Source organism: Nomascus leucogenys, chromosome 19, assembly GCF_006542625.1.
Source record: "Nomascus leucogenys isolate Asia chromosome 19, Asia_NLE_v1, whole genome shotgun sequence".
Classification (NCBI taxonomy): domain Eukaryota; kingdom Metazoa; phylum Chordata; class Mammalia; order Primates; family Hylobatidae; genus Nomascus; species Nomascus leucogenys.
The window spans coordinates 42,479,115-42,488,102 of record NC_044399.1 but is presented as its reverse complement, the minus strand read 5'-3'; the positions used below and the strand labels follow the sequence as shown (position 1 = coordinate 42,488,102).

The 8,988-nt window shown below is 39.6% G+C and overlaps 1 pseudogene; it reads right to left on the bottom strand.

Moving 5' to 3' along the window:
• Nucleotides 1-5,866: 5,866 nt before the first annotated feature.
• Nucleotides 5,867-5,959, bottom strand: LOC115831654 (annotated as a pseudogene).
• Nucleotides 5,960-8,988: the final 3,029 nt, after the last annotated feature.

The window sequence follows — 8,988 nt, the reverse complement described above, 5'->3', positions numbered from 1 at the left end:
CTATTTGGTATGATTCAGTTTTTAATGTTATTTTAAACTTCTTATGTGGTTGGCATATTTGTGAAAATTTAATTCCAAAGAGTAATTAACCAAACTGTACAGGACAATATTAACCCCTTCTCTACTCCAGAAATATTTATACTCCTTTAAAAAAAACCTGCCTTTGGCCGAGTGCATTGGCTTACGCCTATAATCCCAGCACTTTGGGAGGCCAAGGCGGGTGGATCACGAGGTCAAGAGATCGAGACCATCCTGGCCAACATGGTGAAACCCTGTCTCTACTAAAAATACAAAAATTAGCTGGGCGTGGTGGCGCATGCCTGTAATCCCAGCTACTCGGGAGGCTGAGGTAGAAGAATTGCTTGAACCCAGGAGGCGGAGGTTGCAGTGAGCCAAGATCGCGCCACTGCACTCCAGCCTGGCAACAGAGTGAGACTCCATCTCAAAAAAAAAAAAAAAAAAAAAAAAAAAAAAAAAAAAAAAAAAAAAAAAAAAAAAAAAAACCAACCTTTTCGGCAAGGGGTGGGTGGGGGTTACTGGTGCTTGAAATAGAAATAATGTATGAGTTAGTAAAAGAAAAACCCATGTTCAGTGTTGACTCATCTGAATTTCCTAGCCTGGCTATTCTCAAGTATTTTGGTCTGAGGACTCATTTAAACTCTCACAAATTGTATATTCCAATGAACTTTTGCTTTTGTGGATACTATCGATATTTACTATATTAGAAATTAAAGCTGAGAAATTATATATACTGTTTTAATTTGTTAACAAGTAAAACAATTACATGTTAATATATAAACCATTTTATGAAAAATAATTGTCTTATAAGATAAAAATATTCAATGTAAAAAGGACCGTTTTTCATTTTTGTGAGCCCTTTAACGTTGGACTGAATTCTTGTTTGTGCTTCTGCGTTCAGTCTGTTGCAGTGTGGTATGGCCCGATGGTTGAAGTATATGAAGAAACCTGGCCTCACACAGATAGGTAGTTGGAAAACAGGAGTATTTTAGTAACTTCATATAATTGTAGATATCAAAACTTGACAACTGATAGTTTCTTGAAGGTTGGTTGCAATGTGAAATTGGAAAGTTTATTAGAGGACTTTTCTTAGTTTGTTATGTTAAAATCCACTGGGTCTGTCTTGCATTTTGAATGGACCTTCTGGCTATGCATGATTTTGTCACATCATGAATTAGTCATTTGGAAAATACTGGTTCACTGAATTGTGCAGTTCTTCTAAATATTGATCCGTTATTCTGCAGTGATTAAAGTTTTTTGTTAAGGGTAGGCACAGTGGCTCATGCCTGTAATCCCAGCACTTTGGGAGGCCGAGGCAGGTAGATCACCTGAGATTGGGAGTTTGAGACCAGCCTGACCAACATGGGGAAACCCTGTCTTTACTAAAAATGCAAAATTAGCCAAGCATGGTGGCGCATGCTTGCAATCCCAGCTACTCGGGACGCTGAGCCAAGAGAATTGCTTGAACCCAGGTGACGGAGGTTGCAGTGAGCTGAGATCGTGCCATTGCACTCCAGCCTGGGCAACAAGAGCAAAACTCCCATCCCCAAAAAAAAAAAAAAAAGACTGCTTAGCTGAATGTGGTAGCTTATGCCTGTAATCCCAGAGGCTAAAGCAGGAGGATTGCTTGAGGCCAGGAGTTCAAGACCCGCCTGGACAACATAGCAAGACCTGGTTTCTACACACAAATTTTAAGTACTGTAGCATGGTGTCACATGCCTATAGTCCCAGCTAGTTGGGAAACTGAGGCAGGAGGATTGCTTGAGTTCAGGAGTTCAAGGCTGCAGTGAGCTATGATCCAGCCACTGCACAGCAGTCTGGGCAACAGCAAGACTCCATCTCAAATTTTAAATATATGTCTCTTTTATATTAAAAACTATCAAATTTTAAAATAACATTGTGAAGGAATAATCTAAGCAACAAATGCTTCCAAGCTGTTTCACCATTAGTTTATTAACCTGAGTAGAATTTACCACCAAGAGTCATAATTTCTTTACGCTAAACGTAGAAATCCATTGGGAGTTGCATTGTCATTGAAAAAAAATTATAATGAAGGCCAGGCACAGTGGCTCACACCTGTAATCCCAGCACTTTGGCAGGCCAAGGCGGGCAGATCACTTGAGGTCAACAGTTTGAGACCAGCCTGGCTAAAATGGTGAAACCTGTCTCTACTTTAAAAAAATACAAAAATTAACTTGGTGTGGTGCTGCGTGCCTATAGTCCCAGCTACTCAGAAGTTTGAGGCAGGAGAATCGCTTGAACCTGGGAGGTGGAGTTGCAGTGAGCCAAGATCGCGCCACTGCATTACAGCCTGGGCGACAGACAGAGGGAGACTCTGTCTCAAAAAAAAAAAGTTCTAATGAACTGGTCTTCCTATATGAAAATAATGGCGCTGCCTTGCCAGTTGTGATTCTTCTTTCTATCCAGGCTTTAAAATGATTTTTAATAACAGGAGAAATAATATTAGTTGGGGAAAAAATGTTTCTATAATCATATTAGCCTTACATTTGAGCCAGGAATTACAGCCTCATTAGTTTACTTTTCAAACTGCCTGATATATTTTCTGAAACCTTGGAAAATACGCAAACCAGAGCAATATATGGTGCCCAAGTCTTTATCCAACTTCAATACTTGAAATTAACCTGAACATGTCCATCAAATATCTTTTGCTGACCAAATTCCTTGTCTTGAATTTAAGGTTATATTTTTTAAATGACATCTCACACTGACATTTCCTCTTCCAAATTGCCTTCATTTGTGTTTTGAAGTTCATCTGGTTTAAGTATTAAGGGAAAACGTGATAAGATTTCTTGTGGAACACATTTTGTTTTGAGAAGCTAAATAGTATTTAGTGAAAAATAGCGAAGTGTGATGTTTTTCACATATTAGACAATTCCTAGTTGTGCAAAAAAATCCATTGTATATGTAAAATAGTCAAATGCTAACAATTGTTAAGATGAATTCAAGCGATAATTTAATTTCAAAGCAATTTTGAAGTTACTTTTTAAATTCTTTACTAGAAAATGCACTGAAATGAAGTTACTTGCTTTTAGTTCATAATGGGCATTATAACAATTTGCACTGTCGTTTTTATGCTAAATTGCTTTTAAGTTTTTTTCTATTCAACTTTGGGAGTTATTTTGTAAACCCTAAAGAAAATGCTAAACAAGTGTTTGTTTTTGCCCCTTGTTTAGATGATTTGTGTATGTTACATTATAGTCTAGAAGTAAATAGATGTAGCTACTAATAGAGAATACATTGCTTTTCAGGCAGCATCACCGCCATTTCTCACTTCCTGCTGGCTTTTCTGGCTGTGGTATTTTCTCCCCCTTATTTCCTGTTACAGTTTTATTTTACCTGCAAACACCTCTAACTAGTACACTGTTTTGTGCTCAGATGTAACTGGTAGATATGCTCTTCTAATTCAGAGGTGAGGGGCACTTAGGAAGTTAGTATTTCTGCTATGTCTTAAGTATCCACAACTCCAGTGGGACACAAAAGAGCCCATACCTTTTATGGAAGGGTAGAATGAAAGATTGGGCTTTACTTCTTTTAACTAGTAAACCTGGTCTATAATATTGGCAACAGTGATTTTTTTAATGATTAAATCTGTACAACAAATGTATTCTTTCCATATAACATTCACCTATAATGCATTTAAGATGAAGAGGACCAGTACCACCCAGGAGTTACTCTAATAGTGGGTCTGATACCTTCTTTCCCTCTCCTGAGTCATTTACACTTACTTTTTTGGGCACTGATTATGAAGAGGTGGTTTTGCTTCATTCCTAAGTCTTGAAGTTATGAAATGCAATTTATTATTATTTGACATGGAGTTTCACGTTTGTTGCCCAGGCTGGAGTGCAATGGCACAATCTCAGCTCACTGCAACCTCCACCTCCCGGGTTCAAGCGATTCTTCTGCCTCAGCCTCATGAGTAGCTGGGATTACAGGTGTCCACCACCACGCCCAGCTAATTTTTTTGTATTTTTAGTAGAGATGGGGTTTCACCATGTTGACCAGGCTGGTCTCGAACTCCTGACCTCGGGTGATCCACCCGCCTTGGCCTCGCAAAGTGCTGGGGTTATAGGCGTGAGCCACCGCGCCCAGCCCGAAATGCAATTTATATTAACAAAATTCCACACTAACATGATATAGAGTACCATGGGGTTTATTTTCATGAGATTTTGCCTATGAATAATCATAATAAATACAGTATAAAGCTTATTTTAAATATTTAATATTTGCTATTAAAATTGTACTTAAGACTGCTTATAATTGATATAGCACTTTGGTTCTACTGAAGTATACTCTTGAAAGTTACTGGGTTCTGCTGGGCACAGTGCCTCACGCCTGTAATCCCAGCAGTTTGGGAGGCTGAGGTGGGTAGATCACCTGAGGTCAGGAGTTAGAGACCGGCCTGGCCAACCTGGTGAAACCCCGTCTCTACTAAAAATAGAAAAATCAGCTGAGCGTGGTGGCAGGTGCTTGTAGGCCTAGCTCCTCAGGAGGCTGAGACAGGAAAATCTCTTGAACCTGGGAGGCGGAGGTTGCAGTGAGCCAAAATCGTGCCACTGCACTCCAGCCTGGGCGACAGAGCAAGACTCTGTCTCGAAAAAAAAAGAACATTTTAGGGGGAGCTTTAACTACATAAACATTCTTTTTTTTTAGTATATGTGCTGCCGAAGCGAGCACACTACATAAACATTCTTAAGTCTAGTTTACTTCCGACTGTAACTAATTTTAAAATGTGAAGTCTTCACAAAAGTTCTGTAGGCTCCTAAAGATCCTATACTCCAGGAGTTAATTAAATCCAATAACTTTAAAACGTATTTTAAATGGTTGTAATAATATATTTTACATGTACGATCAAAAACCTTAATGTAAACTGAAATTATTTCACTAAAAATCCTAACTGAAAAAAGGAGGGGAGAGGAGGGAGAGGGAGAGAGGGAGAGAGAGAGGAGGAAAACAAACAGAAAATTGGCTGGACATGGTGGCGTGTACCTGTAGTCCTAGCTACTTGGAGGCTGAAGCAGGAGGATCCCTTAAGCCCAGGAGTTCAAGTCTGCAGTGAGCTACAAATGGGCCACTGCATGCCAGCCTGGGTAACAGAATGAGACCCTGTCTCTAATTAAAAAAAAAAAAAAAAAAAAAAAAATTCCAGTTGGATAAGCATGAAATAGTATATAATTTGCATTTCTGATTACATGTGAGAAAAACAAATTTCCTATATACATTGGCCATTTGAGTTTCCTCTTTTCTGAATTGAATGGTCACACTACTTGTCCATTTTTCCATTGGGTTTGTCTTTTTCTAATTTATATGTCTTTATATAGTCTAGATACTAATCCTTTGTTATGCGAACTGCAAAACCTCTCAGACTGTTTTTTTTTTTTTTCTTTGTTTTTTTTTTTTTTTTTTTTTTTTTTTGAGACGGAGTCTTGCTCTGTCCCCCAGGCTGGAGTACAGTGGCGCAATCTCGGCTCACTGCAAGCTCTGCCTCCCGGGTTCACGCCATTCTCCTGCATCAGCCTCTCCGAGTAGCTGGGACTACAGGCGCCCGCCAACACGCCCGGCTAATTTTTTGTATTTTTAGTAGAGACGGGAGTTTCACCGTGTTAGCCAGGATGGTCTCGATCTCCTGACCTCGTGATCCGCCCGCCTCGGCCTCCCAAAGTGCTGGGATTACAGGCTTGAGCCACCGCGCCCGGCCTTTTTTTTTCTTTGTTTATGCAGTCTTGCTATTTGTCATTGTTTTGCTATATGTTTTTCTTGTTTAGGAAATCGTCCTTATCCCAAGTTCATATAGTCTCTAATTTTTTAAATTTATACATTTTCATTTTCATATCAGGTGGATAATGTAACAAGGCTGAGGGGAGGCACATCTCACACGTAAGTGTGAAAACCCAATCATCATGCTTGTGAACTACAGAAGGATCTCTAATGTTACCTTCCAGCCATTTTAGAAGTCTTCTACCTCCCAAGCACATATATCTAGATTTTTAATCATTCTCGAATTTCTTGTTACATAGTATGTGAACTAAGGAATCTTTTTTTTCCATTCAGTTAGCTAATTGTGCCAACACCATGCCACCCCTGTCAGATTCCCATTCCCCAAATATATGTGGTCCATTTCTAGTTTCTTCTCCTCTATTGTTTTTTTTTTTTTGTCTAACCCTGTGGAAATATCACATCATTTTGATTACTGTAGCCTCCTACGTGCTGACATCTGGCAGGTATACATTGTCTTCACCATATTTAAATTTAGTTCCTTTTATTTTTTATTTCAAGACAAGGTCTCACTCTGCTGCCCAGGCTGGAGTGCAGTGGCATCATAGCGCACTGCAGCATCGAACTCCTGTCCTCAAGCAATCCTGCTGCCTCGGCCTCCCAAAGTACTGGGAGTACAGACATGAGCCACCGCACATGGCCTAAATCTAGTTCCTTCTAATAAAATACAACTAATAATCCACATTCTAATATTAAGAGCTTGCATCCCTTCTGGGATGTAATATTGAAAATTGTTCACCCTTCCTATAATTATTTTGTGTGTTTTTGTTGTACATTTATATTTTTAATTGTACTGTGGGACCATGTTGCTCACTCATTTTAATCTATCACTCCGTTTCCTCCCCCTGTAAAACAGGATTAGTAACTGTACCATGCCAAGCCATGTGGGAGCCTAAGGCAAATGGAAAACTCTGTAATCATTCTTTCTTTCCCTTTTTCTTTTTTTTCAGCAGAGAGTAGATTCTGTCTTATTTAAAATTTTTATATTATGTTTGTCATTTTGCATTACTTTTGATTTTTTTAATGTTGCGTTAAAATATCTAAAATTTAAAAAAATAAAATATTTATCTTGATTACTTGCCATTCCTTAAATTTTGTTCCCAAAGCAAGTGCTTCACCCTGGTCCCAGATGATATGTGAATTCCTGGGCCTTTGAAAAGACCATTTCCCTGATTTAAGGCAGATGTTACCAAGAAGGAATAACTCCTTAGCCTGCTAGTACCCATTAGCATGAAACAGCGTTTTCTGGGGTGGATCAGTAAAATGGAGGGAGCGCTAAGCTAAGAGAGTCCCGAGCTCCAGCAGCAGCCACGTGCTGTTGGCTTCCTTACGCAGTGAGCTGTCATTTAATACTTTGAAAACATGATGCTGAGAGAAAGCAAGTTATAAGGGGATGTGTTGTATGTAAATTTGTCTCCAAAATTAATTCCAAAGCACACTTCATATTTTAATTTCTTTGAAATTGGGAAGCATCTTTATTTTTATTTTTTATTTTTTATTTTTTTGAGACGGAGTTTCATTCTTGTCGCCCAGGCTGCAGTGCAATGGCGCGATCTTGGCTCACTGCAACCTCCGCCTCCCGGGTTCAAGCGATTCTCTTGCCTCAGCGTCCCAAGTAGCTGGGATTACAGGAGTCACCACGCCCGGCTGATTTTGTATTTTCAGTAGAGTGGGGATTTCTCCATTTTGGCCAGGCTGGTCTCGAACTCCCGACCTCAGGTGATCCGCCCCCCCCCTCGGCCTCCCAAAGTGCTAGGATTACAGGTGTGAGCCACCATGCCTGGCCAGGAAGCATCTTAGATCAATGGCATCTTAACAATTGTCTTTGACTAAGGCAGCCATCATGGCATAGTTGCACCAGCTTGGCCATACCTCAATTCACAATTGGGTTTTGTACTATGTCGGGAATACATGTGTTAATATTTAAGTCCTATTTAAAATGTCTTCAAGGCCAGGCGCAGTGGCTCACACCCGTAATCCCAGCACTATGGGAGGGCGACGTGGACAGATCACTTGAGGTCAAGAGTTCGAGACCAGCCTGGCCAGCATGGTGAAACCCCACTTCTTCTGAAAATACAAAAATTAGCCAGGTGTGGTGGTGTGCACCTGTAATCCCAGCTACCTGGGAGGCTGAGGCAGGAGAATCGCTTGAAACCAGGAGGCAGAGGTTTCAGTGAGCTGAGATCACATCACTGCACTCCAGCTTGGGTGACAGAGCAAGACCCTGTCTCAAAACATAAAATGTCTTCAAAATGATTATATTATGATTTGGCATATAACACAGAAATAACAGCATATGTAAGATTAAAAAAAGTCTGTCCTAAAAACCTGTTATAATAAGTATTAGAAAATAATCTTTTTTTTTTTTTTTTTTTGAGACGGAGTCTCACACTCTTGTCCAGGCTGGAGAGCAGTGGCGCTATCTCGGCTCACTGCAAGCTCCGCCTCCCAGGTTCACACCATTCTCCTGCCTCAGCCTCCTGAGTAGCTGGGACTAGAGGCACCCGCCACCACGCCCGGCTAATTTTTTGTATTTTTAGTAGAGACGGGGTTTCACCGTGTTAGCCAAGATGGTCTTGATCTCCTGACCTTGTGATCTGCCTGCCTTGGCCTCCCGAAGTGCTGGGATTACAGGCGTGAGCCACCGTGCCCGACCAGGAAATAATCTTAAATGTTAACAAAACATTATTTCGTAGTTTAATTGGCAGCATTTTTTCTTAACATATAAAAGAATGGTACGTAAAATAATGGAATCTTAGAGTTGATGAAATGTGATAGGTATAATTTATGGATATGTAGTATGTACATATAAAACACACATGAAAATAATACACATTAACTTTAGAACAGTGGTTACTTTTTAAAAGACATTGGGAAAACGAGCTTTTTATTTTCTCCTTATAAAAGGTAAAGATGTCAAAATGTTAAATCTGGGCAATAGGTAAAATTGTTGTATTTTCTCTAATTTTCCGTATGTTTGAATTTTTCATAAAATCTTGAGTTAAATAAAATACAGAAACAAAATTCAGTGTCCTAAATTGCCTCTCAAGAAGAGGGTACGCATTTACAATCTTAATAGTATACAAGAGTACCCATGTTTTTCACTTTCTTACCAATGTTGCACATTGCCAAGCTGCTGGGTAAAATATTGTAACCTACATTTTCTTGATTTAATTC